Genomic DNA, 17,345 nt, shown 5'->3' with positions numbered 1-17,345 from the left:
TACGCGCATATTCACACCGTGTGCTCGCGCACCACGAACCAACATGCAAAGGGAAACCATTCTTGATGATGCAAGAGCTATGACCCATCATGTGATATTTTCGGAAGAATATTTTACCTACATAGGCAACAAAGTAATATGGAAGGGAATGGAGTTGGGTTATCGGTGGTTAGGGGGCAGATGTGTCAACATTACATAATATCGCAATATTCATTCACAGTAATATATAAAAAACCAAAAAAAAGAAAAAAAGAAAGCAAAGTAAAACATTTATTACTAAATTCCTTGTGGATAAAATATTCTTTACACCATAAAAAAAACAAAAAATTAAACATGATTTAAACAATTAATCAAAAGAAAATATCATACATATAAAGTGGAGAGGTGAAGGGTGCTAGCAAGGAGTGGCCTCTGGTTAGGGTGGCAGGTCGCCACAATGTCATTTTTAGGGCACCCTTTGCCCACTCAACCAAATAAATAAAAAAAAGAGTCTAAACCCCATAAAATATTATTAAAAGGATAAACAACTTAAAAATTACACTTAAAGATATGTTTTTCAATTTCGGTATTAGTTAGGTATATCATCAAATGAATATTAAATTGTTTTCCAAAATGCTCCTATTTGGGGTTGGGAAACTAGAACAATTAGAAATGAAAAACACTACAAAACGCCTACGGTTTTATCAGTGTTCAAAGTTTATCACACATTCACAAATATCTGATAGTGTTTCAATTTTAATATTTTCTTTTGCAAATCATAATGATATATAATTTGTAGGTGTGTGTGCATTATGCTCATGAATAAAATATAAAAATAATAATTTGAATGATAAAAATTACGTAAAATAGCCCTATAAAGTTTTAAGGTTAATTTCATCATTTTATGTTATGACTATTATTTTTTTAGTATTTTATTTTGATGCAACTTGGTTATATGTACGCATGCCCCAAATTTTAGATAAATTTGATTAGTAGAATAATTATAGAAATTCAAATACTATCAGACAACTGTGACCATGTGATGAACTTTTGACCGTGATAAGACGTAAGTAAAGTACTGTAGAACTTCACCTATAAGTATTTTGTAGATGCTTCCATTAAAAATGCTTTGATAACTTTATTTTTTTCCAGAAAAAACACCGCCAAAGAGTTCACCTCGACCACGGAATCGCGAGCAGCGGCCACTAAGATATCGGCGCAAGAAACAACGTTTCCATTGCAAACTTGGTTCACGGCTTCTTTGATATCATCGATCACTTCGAAACCCCTCAATGAATTCACATTGGGAAATGCGGTCTTCTCCCCTACGAAAGAACCATTATCATCCAATAGCACCGAACCATCACAACCCTACACCAAAACGGTAACACACTTAAAACCGCCCAACTACCTACAATTTCTTTCACAGTCCTAGAAGCCCATGTTATGTACCAGTGAAGGATCTAGTCCATTTAAAATGTATCTATCTGATCTCTAGTTGAAGTGATTGGACTAATTTTTTTAAAAAAAATTAATCAAAATATAACTAATTGAAAAAATATTTAGCATTTTACCCATTTCCAACTATTCCAATTCAAGATCATGTGCAATTTGGTGGCTTTTTAAAATTAAATCAAAAGATGGTAAAATGTTGAGCATTTTCATCTTTGAAAAATAAAGAAGTAAAATGTAAAACATATTACAAAAAAATGTTCCTAAACTTCGTTTAAACGGGTCAAAATTTAGAGAGTCCAACCAACTAAAATTTGATAATTGTCTTTAGTTATCTTTTACTAAATCTGGTTTTTAATTTAGACTATACTAATCAAGGCATCGGTATAAAATCCGACTGGACCAATTGATCTTAATAACTGTGCCAAAAACATAAGAGAGAGAAACTCACATTGACAAAACAATCATGAAATGAGAGGCGAAGAATAGAAGGCCCCAACCGTGCTTCTCTCCTGAGAGCAGCACGTACACCATTCCGAATTGTGGGCAGTGCTTGAGGGCACACATTGTCATAGAAATAAGGAGAGAGATGCGCATTTGCCAGTGCAGCAAGGGCCACTAAAGCAACTGCATGGGTGAGAACAGACGCCATGGAAGGCTAAACCAGTTGTGCTAATGTAATGGAGGCCTATGCTTCAAGGAGATTGAGGGTTGTGCATTTATATACACATGTGGAGCCTTCCCTAGTTGTTCCCGTTTGTCTCCTCTTTTTATCAATGCATATCTACTCTTTTGGTACCTTCAAGAGTAAAACAAATTTTCCCCTTGAAACTATGATGATAGTAGATGTTTTTAGAATTCGATCGATTGCTATATTGAAAGTACATAGGAGAACTTTTTATTTAAAAAAAGTCTTTAACCTCGATGGCCACTCGCTTTATTTCTCTTCGTAAGTTTTCTCTCTCTAGGTTCAATAACCTCTCTTTTTTTCTTTTCCTAACTTTTCTCAATATCGAAACCCCTCTGTCTACCTTAAATTCTCTCTTTACAGCCCAAACTACCCATGTTTTTCGACCTACCTTACGTCACTTCATCCAACACCCCCTTGTACCTTTTGCTTCCCTTATCCTAGTAGGAATAGTCTCATGATATATACCTTTTGCTTCCCTTATCCTAGTTGGAATAGTCTCATGATATATAGTTCATGAGGTTAAAAGATTTTCTTGCTCTCACGGAATAATACACTGTCCATTTACTCCCTCTTGTAAATCTGTAAATCTTAACATAGTAGTATTTTTGGGAACCCAAATCTTGGGGTGTATTTCCTTAAAACCAGTTACCAACTTCAAAACAAAAGAAAAACCCTTCAAGAATTGAATTCAATTTTTGGAAAGAAAGATCAAGTGTCAAATAACATCGAATCCAAATTTTTTCCTTTTGGAAGTAATCATCTAGAAATCTCAAGTGGATTCCAAATATTCAAATAAACTTAATAATAATAGTAAAAAACATCTTGATAAAAGCTTTCGCCCATGGGAGTATGGATACAGTATGCTCCCTCAAGAGCACATTATACGCCCATGAGAACATTTGTATCGAAATGCCACTATCAAATAATGCGCAAGGTAATGTTGTCAATGTAGGCAACTTTGCAACTTGATATTTGCTTAGCCCTCCCTCTTAAGTGCACACGGTCCATAAAATAATCTTCATTTCAATTGGTGCTATTTGTGGAAGATGACCCATCAGTGTTGGCTTGCTATCCAAAACATTCATTATTTGCCACTACACACGTGTCAAGACATAAAATATTAGGAGCCACAATAACAAAGCAGTTGGAAATTAATAGAACCCTAAGAATCTATTTGATCTTCAAGTGGCCACCCAAAGGGCTAGGCCAAAATGGGAAGTCTGGGATTATATAATAGGAAATGTGTCATTTATATGATATCAACATGTTCGATAATGGATTACTTTGTCCCCCCTTCTAAGACCCTTTTCTCACATACCATTGTTCCTTTTTTTTTAAATGCCTTGTGCTTTTTCCTTTTTTTTTTTTAGGGGGACTCGTATCTTGATTTTATAAATAATAGTCAAGAAAATATCATGGGGTTGAGAGAAATGGCTCTATGCTATGCTATCATTTGGGTTTCATACACTGTAATAACGACTTCTCAATAGCGTGATATATGTAAGTTTAGGAGTGTAATACCTCCTCAGTCTTTGTGTGGAGTACTCACACACTTTTGACAGTCTTGTCGCATAGGAATGCAATGTTCAAAGGGATTGTATAGAATGAGACTCTTTACGTCTATACAAGTAGAGGTCACAATTCCTTATAACCTTAAAATATGTTTTAATCTTTATTTATAAAATTCAAAGATTAAAAAATAGTGTCAATCTATGAAAATCTTGAAAATTGACGGCCCAAAAATGTGTTACATGATACATTATTTGAATTCTATTCTAATATAAGAGAACTTAGGGGTAGCTCTAATAGTGATAAGATGAGGGAAAATAGACTTAAGTGGGCCGGCTATGTACAGTGTAGACCTAGTACAACATTAGTTAAGATAGAGAATTCGGTCCAAGTGGGAGGACCTAATAGGGCAATAGGAAGACCTAAAACGACATGAATGAAAGTAGTGAGAAGAGATATGGTGGGTCATGGTCTGATTGAGGGTATAACCCTTGATAGAGCTGAATAACAAAAAATGATTCATGTGATAAAAAAAATAAATAAATAATTAAGATAAATCTATGATGATGATGATGCTTTAGACCTAATTTCGAATTTCTTTTATATTTGGGATTCAGATGAGGGTCACTAAAAGGTGAAATTGGTTAGGCTTATAAATCTTTGAGGGATGGGCAAGTCTAAAAATGGAAGGCAATGATTTCGTAGAAGCTTTAAGGGTTTCAAAACACCTCGAAAGACACATGATCCTACATTCAAATAGTTGCAAATGGATAAAATTTTTAATAGTTTAGTGGCTGTGTATGCGGTAATAAGACCATGAGCGATGAGAACTTTGGCATTCTTGAGGGGACTGTATTGGATTTGGTGATACCCAAATCACTATATAAAGAGATCCTATATTATTTAGGATTGGGATTGATATTAACTAGTTTATTAAAGGAAATAGAAATCCAAAAAAATTAGAACTGTTGGATATATCTCTTAGTTTTTGAGATATATGTAACATCTATAACCTAATATATATGGGATGAGAGAGACAATAATATGTGTACCCTATTTAGGTTACCATATTATAACTGGATTTTATTAGCGATATACATTTTATTACTGGATTTTATTTACCCAAACACAATGATATTGAACTTTTATGTAAGCAAGGGCCCATAAAGAAAAAAGAAAATATACATTGAGACCATTTACCTTTGATACAAGGTGGTCACCATAACCCAACTTGGTGATGTGGTGGTGCGAGGCACCTACAATAATGAGTCCACATTTATGGTTGGGTCCCACTTTGAAGTAAGAAATATGTGTTGGGCTATAGCGCCTCACATTTTAATGACAAATTACAAAGATGAACATACCCCAACGAGTATTAGCACATGTAGTAAGCCCTCCCCAAAAATCGAATTAGGAGAGAACCAGTTGGTTCGGCTATGACAAAATCGGTTGGTTACAGACAAGACCGGACCAACCCGGCCGGATTTGGTGGGGACATGGCCGGTTCCCAATAGATGATGGGAACCAGATCGCGTTCAACAATTTCTAATCTAAATAGGGCGGATAAATGATTTTTCAAACATTGGTTTTGGCTAATTGATGCTATGCGTTGAAAGTTGAAGCTAAAACCCAAATCCAGCATGGCCATCATGCCCTTATTTTCTCTGATGCAGTGTTTAAAAAAAAAAAGGATTGGACAAAGCTGGTCTAGTTCAGCCAAAATATTAGGAAATGGCTGGTTCTATCCTGTTCTCTGATAAAACTGGCCAGTTCTACTAGAGCATATGTCCCACTTTTAATTTCTAAGTTCTTTTCAATTTTTTGTTCTTTAATTTTTTTTTTTTAGATCAGTTCACTTGGCTAGATCACCAATTTGGACCGCTAATCTGTCAATCCAGCCCGATTTTTCCAATAAATGATCTAGGTCACTAATCCGTATTTTTAGACCTTGCTCTAATGCATTTTATCAGGTTCCTGTGCTGGCATTGTTCTCCCTCTCTCCCCCATTTGAAATTCTCTCTCTTTTTGAAGAGGAGACTTTCAACATCCTTATACTTTCTTTTCAACATGCCCATAAATTTTTATTCAAGCCATTTAGTTAATTTTGGAGGTTATAAACAATTTTATAAGGCTTGGTTATGTGACCAATTTTGGGTTAAAGATCTTGAATATTTTATACAAAAATTCACAAAGCCCGCATAATGATACGTGGGTTCCTTCGTATCATGGCGTAGTAGTTGTCATATTAAAGCTAGAGGAACATGGGTCCTGCAATCGCATCCGTTTATCTGGTTGAGGAGCTAGAGTTTGGCCCACGTATCCTCCAATTCTTCAATGTCCAAATCCGAGCAAAAATTAAAGATATCCTAATAATACTCGCATGGCTGTGGACTTGTGTGACACGAGGTGAACATTTTAATAAGGGGATTGCATGCTATAAGTTATATTCACTTTTGATATAGAGCGGTCACGATCAATCTTACTTATTGTACGTAAAATATGATAGATTGAAATGTGTCATGATATTTGAAAAATGTTATTTTAAATTTAGTGTTTAGTCTATGAAATATTGTTGGATTTGGTTTTATCCAAAATCACCCATATAGAAATCTTAATCCATTGATATTGATAAGTTTGGTAAAAAAATAGAAATCCAAAAAGATTAGAAATCTAGATATATCGCCTGGTTCTTTTAAAAAATCCAAAAAGATTTGGACTCTTAGATATATCTCTTGGTTTTTGATAGATATGTAATATCTATAAGAAGTTTTATAGTTAATGTGATTCCTAACCTTATATATATATATGATGAAAGGACAGATAATTTGTGTGTCTTATTTGAAGAATCATATGGGAAAGGTGGTTTTCTTTAGAGAAAGAGATGTACGGCTCCTCTAAAGAGAAGAGAGCTTCTTATGGAGAGAAACATTGCGATGATGTTTCTTGAAGACTCCTGAAGATTGAGAGGCTATAGAAGAGAGCTTCTTATAAGATTGAGAAGCTATATACGAGAGCTTTTATGGAGAGAAACATTGCGATGGTACATCTTGAAGACTTCTGAATATTGATAAGCTGATTTATTGTCGAGAAGTGGTTACCATGGAAAATTTGGGTTGTTTTCCTATTAGTTAGAGAGAAAATAAGTTTCCTGTTATTCTCATATTTCAATCTGGTGTTGTAGGTAATAGTTATCAGAAGTAAAGAGAATGAAGAACGATATATTGTGGTGGTTGGGAGAGTGATTTAAAAGAGTGTGCTCGACGGGGTTTTGTCGAGGGTTAGAGAGGTAACTCTATATCCCAAAATCTTCGATGCAACTTTCATTAGTATAGTAGATTTCACATTGTTGTGCTCGTGGATGTAGCCATTCTGGGGTGAACGACGTAAATTTTTGTGTTCGTTGTTATTTCTTTCTTGTTTTATTTGTCTTTAACGGTTCTTTTTTCACGTATTTTATTTACCAAAAATCAACCCATCAGGTTTAGAACTTCCGCGCACAACACATATCACATATTACCCAATTTTGTATCGCACATTAATAGTGATTGCGATATCTCTGTATTAAAAGCTAATATTCGCATTGTATATATTTCTTTTAAGAAGGTACACTAATATGTTGGTATTTTGGTTCGAAAAGTACTTGTGTTTATTTCAAAACAACAAATATGGTTTTGTGATTTTTTCCTAAGCTGATTTTGTGGAGAGAGAAAGTTGTGGGTTTGAGTCCCACAATGAAGAGGAGAGAGTTATATGAGCAGTATTTAAGATTAGACATTCACAGGCCATATACTCTTTGTACATGGTGAGAGAAATGCTATATGTCCGAAGCATGCGAAGCATGCAACACACACGTGCATGTGCGAAGGCGTGGGCACAAGGGTGCTTGATGGTGTGCCCCTCACCTGAGCACTTGCCAGGCTTGAGGTTCGATTGCTTTTTGTAAGCCTAGATTGTGTGGGTTAGCCAACAGTTATTTAGTCGTTGATACATGTGGGATATCCAACAATCATCTAGACATTGTTGAAATAAAGGTTAGTAACAACGACCATAAATGCATAGACCTTGTAGTTGTTTGGTGGTATATGTAACTCCCATTATAGGCAGACTCTCCTATTCATAGGAGTTAGAAACTTAGAACATATTTTTGAGTCCAGGATTCAGTCCGGTCCTTATAACTGCCCCTCAAACTAAATTTCTACACCAGCACTTCCCATGATATAAACCTTTTAGCTTTCTTTTCGTTCTTTTGCTAGTGTGACAATTTCTTTATGCTAACATCACATTTCTTTTGTATTTTTATCCTTGAGTGATTCGTCCTACTAAAGTTCGCAATCCTTTGAAACTTTTTGTTGCTAAAGTTTGGGTCTAGGCCTTATTACCAGTTGATTAGTTGAAAATATTAAAATATAACACATCTTCTTTTATTTAGTCAACCAGCCTAATACAAAGGAGAGACCATAAAAAGAAAATTAGAGTACGGCCTCGTTTATTGATATAATCACCCTAAAACAAGGATTAGCAAAGAGAGCTAGGAAATTACGTGATACATGATCAAAACACACACACATAAACACAACATTACTCTTAACCCTGTGAAGAAACTCAGTTGAAGCCGTGCCTTAACTAGGATCTCTCAGGTTGGCCTTCGACAATTCAAACGAACCTCCCCTTGAGTGCCAGTAAGAACCCCTATGTTCGCCATCCAACTATCGATTCCGCAAAATCCGAAAAAAATGCAAACTTGTTCAATCTATACGCGAGCACCTGCAGATTGGTTGGACCTCTGCCATTGAAGAGCTCTTGGTCAGAGTGAAGAAGACCTTCCTTCTCTACCAGGTTCTCGTAGTAGTTGTTATCGAAAATTGTTGGTGTTTGATATTCGAGTGGTGCGACGTTGTTGTCACCTCCAATACGTGGGCACGATGCCTGTCGTGAAGTTGCAAAGTCAGGGTCACAGTTTGTATCATTGTATATGCGGTTTCGGAACAAGAAACATGCAGCAAATCCGATTGTGTGGGCACCGCTCAGGGCCACGAGGTCTCGCACGCCTAGCCTGTGTGACTGAAACTTGGTGATTAGGGCTGGGAGGTCCATAACAGGAGATGGGATTTGTGTGCTTGCATCTTGCTTGCTAGCCATTCTTGAGTCCCTCCTCCCAAGTGGTACGACCCAAGATGGACCTCCCAACTACATAAGTTGAAATGGGTAAGAATAACTAACATCCATCATGGTTTTCAAGTGAGAGAACTTTGACGAGTAATGATCTTATAGGACCTTCGCTCACCTATGTGTGTAGGATCTTAAAGGATCACCATTAAAATTGATACGGATCTATAGAAAAGTTATCACATGGGTGTAAGACTTGATTTTTATATAAATCCATGCCAAATTTAAAGATGATCCTTTGAGGTCCTACACACATAGGTGGGGGAGGGTCCTATAGGATCATTTCTCAAATTTGACATGAGAATAACTAGATAAGCTAACTTCGAAAAGTACACAATGAGACCAATTACTATTACCATTCGTACAAGGAGGTCACAATTATTTTGGGCCTTAGGATGAGAAATCAGAGGATTAGGACATGCTAAGTACTAGGTTAAAGTATCAAAGAAAGTCTTTGAACTTTGCAACGCACACCAAGCACTTAGATTTCATATCTAAGGCTAGAAGTGGTTGGGACCTCTTTATACAATACGTAAATGGTCTTATAATATACAATCCTACTAGCATTAGTTACCATTAGTAAACATTAAACATGCTTGTGTTAATTTTTGAGTTTGAAGTATAGAAGTTGAAACATAACAAGGAATTTTTTTTTGGGAAACTACCATACTCCTCATGTCATTACTCCGAACTACAATGATTAACAGTTGGATGGTGATGGAGGCCATCACCGTATCTCGGTTACCATCTCATTGTTAATTAGAACAGCTATGAAACTCATGACCATGCCACTTTATATGGTCATGAGGATCACTGTAGCCTTTCTCTTGCTGTTCTAGCTTGATGTCATGGTGGCTATGAATAATATACATTCCTATAAGCTCACGAGATTCTACGAGTAAGAAAATGGAAAAAGGAATATTTGAGTGGTCTAGCAGTCCACTTTCAACAAAAAGGCCAGGCGCCAAAAAAAAACATTTGTTAGGGGATTTCTTGATCGGATCTAGGGTTTCAAGTGCCTAAAAACATTTTCTTTTTCTTTTTTTGTTTTTGGAAAATTGTTCACAAGGGGAGGTTAACGTAAGCCAAGTGGTTCTCCAAGGGACCAAGACAGTATATAATGTTTGATTGAAGGGTCCTGGATAGGGATCAAGTTTGCAGGGAGCCACAATGTGTCATCTAGAATTCCTGTCCTACCACTTACCTACAAATAAATAAATAAATAAAAAGGAGTTCCCAAACTTTAATTTTGGCTTATATATTGGACACAGTAAACAAGTCTCTCAGCCATCTGATGTCAATTATGGACGGTTGAACTGGTTGATGATCAGTAAAGAACAATTGAGGGAAGTGTTTTTTTTTTGTGGAGGATATAATTTTGTACTATAGCATACATCCACAGAAGAATGTCGAGAAATAAAGGGTGTTGCTAAGAGCGAAAAGGGCTAATACTCACAGCCACCACTGAGTCACGAGCTGCAACCGCCAAGATATCGGCGCATGATACAACATTACCATTGCAAACTTGGTTCAGTGCAGTTTGATATTGTCGACCACTTCGAAGCCCCTCAGTGAATTGATATTGGGCAGTGCAGTCTTCTCCCCTATGAAATTGCCATTATCATCTAAGAGGTCAGAAGCGTCACATCCCTGCACAAATAAGCAATCCTTAGTGCGAATTTCTTATTTGAAAAGCATAATATACTAGCAGCTCCTCAACCGTTGATATTGACAACGGGGAGTCGGATGTGCTGTTGTCAACCATCCAATGTCAACATTGGATGATTGGGGGGGTATGTTTAACGAACTTTAAGGAGAAAACCACACTCCACAACTCTCTGTTGTCGACACTAGATGGTTAGGATGTGTTGTTTGAGGAACTTCGATCAGAGGAAGGGGAGTCCTGAAGGTATTAGACAGTTGAGGAGTCACTAGCAAATTGTTCGAAACTCAAATGCTAGGATAGTTCAACCAGCCTTTCTTATTTTTCTTTGTATTGTTTTGGGAAATGCTATTTGTACCCATAATTATTATTTAAATATGATCCAATTTACAAGGCAATCCTCGCTAAATTTCAATATATTTCTACACATGGTTCAGGTGAACATAGAAAAACCGTAGGTGCAGATAGGAAAAACATGTGGCACAAATGAGGGCTGTTTGATTGTTGGAGGAAATTTGATTCGAGGAAGTAGAATCCATGCTTTATAAAAACTGGTTCTAAGAAACATGACGGCCTTGAGTGGTTATTTGTTCATTGTTGGAACACTACATCCTAAATTTGATTCCTAGTTGAACTACCCAAAAAAGAAAAAAATACGGACGCCAATCCTACATATGCAATTAAAAAAGCACACACATTTACTCACATTCACGAAGCAATCATGAAAATGTAAGCGCACCAAAGACGCCCCCATCCTCGCCTCCACATTTATTGAATCATTAACTATTCTGCTAATGGTGGGCAAAGCTTGGGGACAAACCGTGTCGTAGAAACCCGGAGAGAGTTGAGCAAAAGCTGGTGCGCAAAGAGCCACTGTGACTATAACCCAAGTGAAAACTGAGCAAAAACTAGCCATAGCTTTGATTTTTGAGCACGAGAGAGAGAGATGTCAAAATGTTTAATCACTTCTCTACTAATAGGCCACCAATGCTGGATCTGCTTAGAACCATTTACATATATATAGAGAAAATCGCCTTAGAAAAGGTTAAATGAGTCCAAAAAAGGCGAATCAAATGGAGGATGGGTTTCGGGGCAATCAAGTTGTAAAGTCTATAAGCTAGAAATATAGTTGCTCAGGAATCAGGCTTGGGTTTGAGTGGCTAGCTGACATCTGCGATGTCCTATCTCAAGTTTGAGTTCTATCACTGAACTACTTTAAAAAAAGGACGACAGTATCGTAAGATTTTTTTGCTTCTGAAGGTAGATACTCCCCTGGTATCATAAGACTATATGCTTTAAAAGTATAAATTCCCTTGGTAAAAACCTTGTCCGGGAGTATTGTAGTGACTCTAAATTTTGAGAGATGTATCCTCATCAACCTAGTGGCCAGTCTAAAAAAGAAAAGAAATGTGCATTCTATAGGTGCTTGACAATAATAATGTCTTTAGTTTGAACAGATATGTTCGAAAGTTTGAGATCCAAGTACTTAGAAACTCAAAACTCTATTTTTAATCTTTTGCTTTTCGAAGATACTCGTATAGTTTTTTAGAAATAGATCCCAAAATTTTTGATATAGGCTTTACCCCTAAGTTGGTATCTTACACGGTAGTGTACATGTACATTGTGCACCTTGGAGAACGAAACACACTAGCTACTCTTTTACCACGGTAAAAAAGACCAGCAAGCAGCTCTGCAATTCCAACTTCACTCTCCATATTATGTTGTAATAAGTTTATGTGAGTAATGCTTTTAAACGTTATTAACATTGAAGAAGGAATTGGCCTCCTAGCCTTTTAAATGCACATGGGCCACATTACAATTTACAATTCCAACCTTGTTGGAAGTAGTGAGAAGAAATATAGAGATTTATGACTTTATTGAAAATATTCTGCCATTGATAGAGCAGATTGGCCGACCAGAGTTCATGTAGCCGATCACAATTAATTAGAAAAAAACTTTGGCAATGATGAATTTCAACATCATATATGATATTGTTTTAGGAACTATAACAATGTAAAAGTACATAAAAAGGTGGACAAACGAAATAGTATGGCTATTTTCCCGCTATGGCAGGTTGGTCCATCAAAATATTTCTCTGGCAATCCTACTAGCTATAAAAGACTAAACAAATATTCACTAAGGCTAAAAGATTTCCTACTCCTGTGGGAGTCTGCTAGCCATCTACTCCCTGGGAAAACCTTACACGAAGGGTATTTTTTAGATCTCAAATTTTGGAGATGTGATCTTTGCAACTGGCAACCAATGTCACATTTAACTCTTGCCCTTTATGTGTCTGAAAAATGGCATCCCTAGATTGCACTGGAGTCATCCAATTTTTGAAGGGAATGATCTAGATATTTAATAACTCAAAATCCATTTTTTTTTCTTTGAAATTAATCATCTAGTTATAATTAGATAGATCCCAAAAGTTAAATAATAAAAGAAAAAATAAAAAAGGAGAAAAATCTCCCAAGTTCTTTGCCCCAGGAAGTAAATGTATAGCATGCTCCCGAGGGAGTATTGCATACATGCTCTTCATTGAGATCTACCATTCTTTCAAGTGGCTATCTTGGATGGAAGAAACAGATATTCTGGGATTATATGATGGAAGATGTTATCTTTTAGAATTTCTTTCTCTTTATTAATGAAAAAGGCTATCTTGGATTGAAGAAACAGATATTCTGGGATTATATGATGAAAGATGTTATCTTTTAGTATTTCTTTCTCTTTGTTTACCCGGAGAAAGAAAAAGAAAAAGGATCAGTTATCTTTATATGGTTTCTTTCGCGCTAGAAGTTTTTATTTTGTCATCTCTTCCAAAACCACTTCTCTATTGCATTATGCGCTGGTCTTTGGGAGGCGTTATGCTATATCCCTTTAAAAACAAAGGGCTAGTATACTATAATAGAGTAAAGAACAGCATTCTTAGTTGCTCGTCCTCTGATAAAATTTTTTGACTCGAGAAGATGATGCCTTTTTCTTAGTTGGTCTCTAATCCATATACTGTACAAATCAAACGATTTGAATTTTTCACACACACCCACTTGCTAAAATGCTTTTTAAGAGTAACGACCTTATCTGTTCGAGATAGTGTTCACAAAACAGGCCGATCTAACCGCTAACCGGCCGGTTGGATCGGAAACGGCCAGCGACCGGTTTCGGTTTTGGCCATATGAGCATGATGGTCTTTAGGGATCATCACTACTTTTAAAAGCTTTTGGTTTATGTTTTTTGCTGCCTTGCCACCTCCTTTAGTGGACGTGGGCTTTAAAAGTGCAGGTGTAATATAATTGTTATACCTCATGTATGAGGGGTAACTTAATAAAATAATATAATAAAATATTTTAAGAATTTAAATAGGAGAGGCGATTACTCCTACCTTAGAAAATTTTTGAGATCTTTCTCTCTCTAGTTGAAACGCAGTGAGCTCTTTCTCTCTCTAGCCTAATTTTTATCGGAAGCTCCCTCTCAAATATTTTAAGTAAGTGACTACATTATCTTGAAAAATAATCCATTCTTTTTAAAAATGAAATGAAATAATTACTTCTGTTTATTATCATGAATTTTAGGCGTGCTAAATTTTATGCGCAAGTGACCACATTATTTTAAAAAATAATCTTTTTAATAAAATTGTGATATTTTATCTATGTTAGAAATCTTAAATGCTGTAAATTTTTTAAAAAATAAATTTATTTATTTTTCTTGTCTATTGTTAGAAAATTTTAGATACTGTAAAATTATTAGAATTAAATGTGATATTTTTGCTTTTAGTAAAATTGTGACATTTCTTTTTACTGTTTTTGAATATTTAGACATTGTAAATTCATGTGCAAATGATTGCCTTATTATTTGAAAACTGATATTTTTGCATTTGATTATAGCATTGTCTGTGAAATGTTTATTTGCAAATTGACATCCCATAAATTGTGATAATTCCGTATTTTTGAATTTTTATAAGAACTTTTCTATACATAATAGATTGGCAATTATGCCAAAATGTCTTTACAAACTGCTACCTTTCTAAATTTGAGCCCAAAATATTTGACTGGTTATTTTTGAGATGTTATTGAAAGTGATTGTTATTAATGGTTTAAGTGAAATTCATATTAATAATTTCAGTAATATGTTGAGTACATGATATTGCTGCTTTCAAATGTTTAAAGAGATTTAGAAATACTTTAAGTATGCAAGTGGACTCATCCGGTTCGCCTGTGAGGTATAAGTGGACGTATCCGGTACGCCGGTAGGGATTAAGTGGACTCATCCGGTATGCCGGTGAGGTATAAGTGGACCTGCAGGGATTAAGTGGACCTATCTGAGACCCCGATAGGGATTAAGTGGACCCATCAGGATACTGATGGGATATATAGGTGACCTACTTGGGACGTCAGTAGGGTAATTTGTGAAATCCTTTGAGTTATGCACTGCCGTTAAAATGTTATATGCATTTCAATTATTCGAATTATACTTAATTATGCATATTTGAAAGTGAAACTGTTAATGCATTTCTGTTAATAGATCTCCTTTCTGAAAATATTGATATCTTTCAACCATGATTATTTTAGGATTATGATGATCACTTACTGAGTAGCCAAACTCATCAAATTATGGTAAACACTTTTTCAGGATAATTGCGGTTTCATTTTGAGTGCTCGTCAGGATCAACTCTGAAAGATATTGTAGTTGTGCTTAAACTTTCTTTTGTTACTTTGTAAGAATTTGTCACTGTAAATTTGTCCTATCAAGAGATGTATATATGTTTTGACTGTCACATCTCAAAAATATCAGTATTGTAAATTCTTGGGGTGTGACAAGTTGAATCGGCCGGTTTACCAGTTAAGCAGGTTAAATCGTTTTCAAGCCCATATCCGGTTAACCATTCAGGTTTGATTTTGCGAATGCTCGATAGGGACCATCATTACCACTTACAAGTGTTGACCTTTGTGATTCTCTTTTATCTTTGCCGTGCAAGTACGGACATCAGGAATTCGCCTCTTTATCTATATTTGTATTCATAATTTTTCTAATTCCTCTTTATTACTCTCAAGAACTAGTCCTTGAGAAGTCAGTTTGGTTCTTAAATTGATGGACCAAATTCCTAAAAAAAACAGGTTTGACGCGTTAATAGCCGGACCTCTGGTGATTCACAAAACCCTCTTAGATGTAGAAACACAAATCCTAATGTCGAAATCCCATGAGATTGTTACTTACACTGTTTAATAAATAGGCAAGTACTAATTACAATATTAATATGAGGAATAAAACATAATAACAAGACTACAAGGGCTCAAAGATTTACGTGATTCATCCCAAAAGACTATGTTCAATGGAAAGGAAACAAGTAGATTTACTAAACAAGAGGGATTATAGGATTTGACAATAAGAAGATACCAATATCCCAAAACCACATCAATGGTTGTACATTACCTCCTTTGCTGTCTGCCAGGGGCAAGCCCTCTTGCTCTCTCTAGTGCCCTCTACAAACAAGTGCTTTTGACGTAGACACACACAAAAAGTGCGGCTTAGCTATAGTTTACTTGTAGCTTAACATTCCCAATATCAGCACCTATAGAGGCGGCCTGTGCAACATGAACAAAAAGTCCAAGACCAATGTCTCCAACAACATCACCCTTGAAGTCATCACCATGAAAGATCACAACGTTCTCAAGACTTTGCTTTGTAATATCGTCTCCTTCATGACGCCCAAAAACATATCCATTTATGTTACGATAGTAGTAACGTCAAAGCCCTCTTCAACTTGGGCTTTGACATGACTTGGCTATCACTGGCTTTGCTCATGGGTAACCTTTTTTTAGGCGTTCCACAACCTTTTGACTTACATCCATAAACCTGGAAACGAAGTTCATTCCCTTTCGTCAAGTAAATAGGCGTATGATTTGCATTAGCTTTTCCTTATACTCTCTTGGAACCAGTGTTTTAAAAATCGAACCGAAACAGTTAACCAGACATGGGGTCAGAAGTGGTTTAACCAGCCTAACCGGTAAACTGGCCAATTCAACTGTTCTAATCGGGCAAGTCCTGGTCAGCCAAAAATTTGTTGGAAAAAATAAAAAGATGCAAAAAAAAAAAATACTAAAATATGAAAATCATATAAAGAATGATTAAAACAAAACGCATTCAAATGAAGTTGAAAATTAATGAACAAAATGGATTTTAAAAGTAAGTATTAATAACTAAAACAATTTTTAATATTTACCATAATGTAAAAAAATGTTAAAAATGTATTACAAATCAAATTTCTTATTTTAAAAATTTTATGGACATTTTTTTGAATTTTTATTTTTAAATTACCGTTCGATCATCAAAACCACTGCAAACCAGAACCAGATAGGGGCCGGTTCTGATCTAATTGGACGGTTACCAGTTAAATCGCCCGGTTTTTCTAACAATGCTTGGAACAAACAAGGAGGCTGAATGGAGAAAGGGACTGAGGTGGTTCTGAATTACTTAATGATGTTTACCGGTCCATTCAAACTAAGCATAAACAATGTCTGTCTCGTGGTCAAAGGTTTAACCTATCTTTGCACAAGTTAAAGAAGATTAACTTTGGCTGTATGATCAAATTTATTTTGTAGGCCTTCACATTAGCAATAAAACATACTTAAAGTGGTCAAATGGATGATAACTCGTGGTGCATGTTCTTCTTATTTAGTATTGAGTGCTAAGCTTTCCCATAACTACAATCATGATGCTTAAGGTACATGGTCAGTGATCTATGGGCAACAGAAAGATGCCAATCGTCGTTGATTGGTCGGGTCCCTGTAGGAGTGAGCCAAGCCCGGCCCGAACCAATGTTGAAGCAATCCAGACCACTCTAGGACACACTTAGCCTGATAGACGCAAAAAAGGTAAAAATGATACAAC

The 17,345-nt window shown here is 35.8% G+C and overlaps 1 pseudogene across 1 annotated transcript in view; it reads right to left on the bottom strand.

Moving 5' to 3' along the window:
• LOC18430017 (peroxidase P7-like) overlaps positions 1–17,345 on the bottom strand; it is a 55,638-nt pseudogene that overhangs the window by 5,113 nt on the left and 33,180 nt on the right. Inside the window, exons 4-5 of the transcript XR_016061750.1 lie at positions 10,254–10,447; positions 8,413–8,818 (exon numbers count right to left, since the gene is read on the bottom strand). The product of XR_016061750.1 is annotated as a peroxidase P7-like (transcript). The remainder of the gene's footprint in view (positions 1–8,412; positions 8,819–10,253; positions 10,448–17,345) is intronic.

This window comes from Amborella trichopoda, chromosome 8 (genome assembly GCF_054954075.1).
Source record: "Amborella trichopoda isolate Santa Cruz 75 chromosome 8, AtrichopodaSantaCruz75HAP2 v2.0, whole genome shotgun sequence".
NCBI lineage: Eukaryota > Viridiplantae > Streptophyta > Magnoliopsida > Amborellales > Amborellaceae > Amborella > Amborella trichopoda.
Note: the sequence above shows the minus strand (reverse complement) of the source record. Positions and strands in the feature narration are given on the sequence as shown.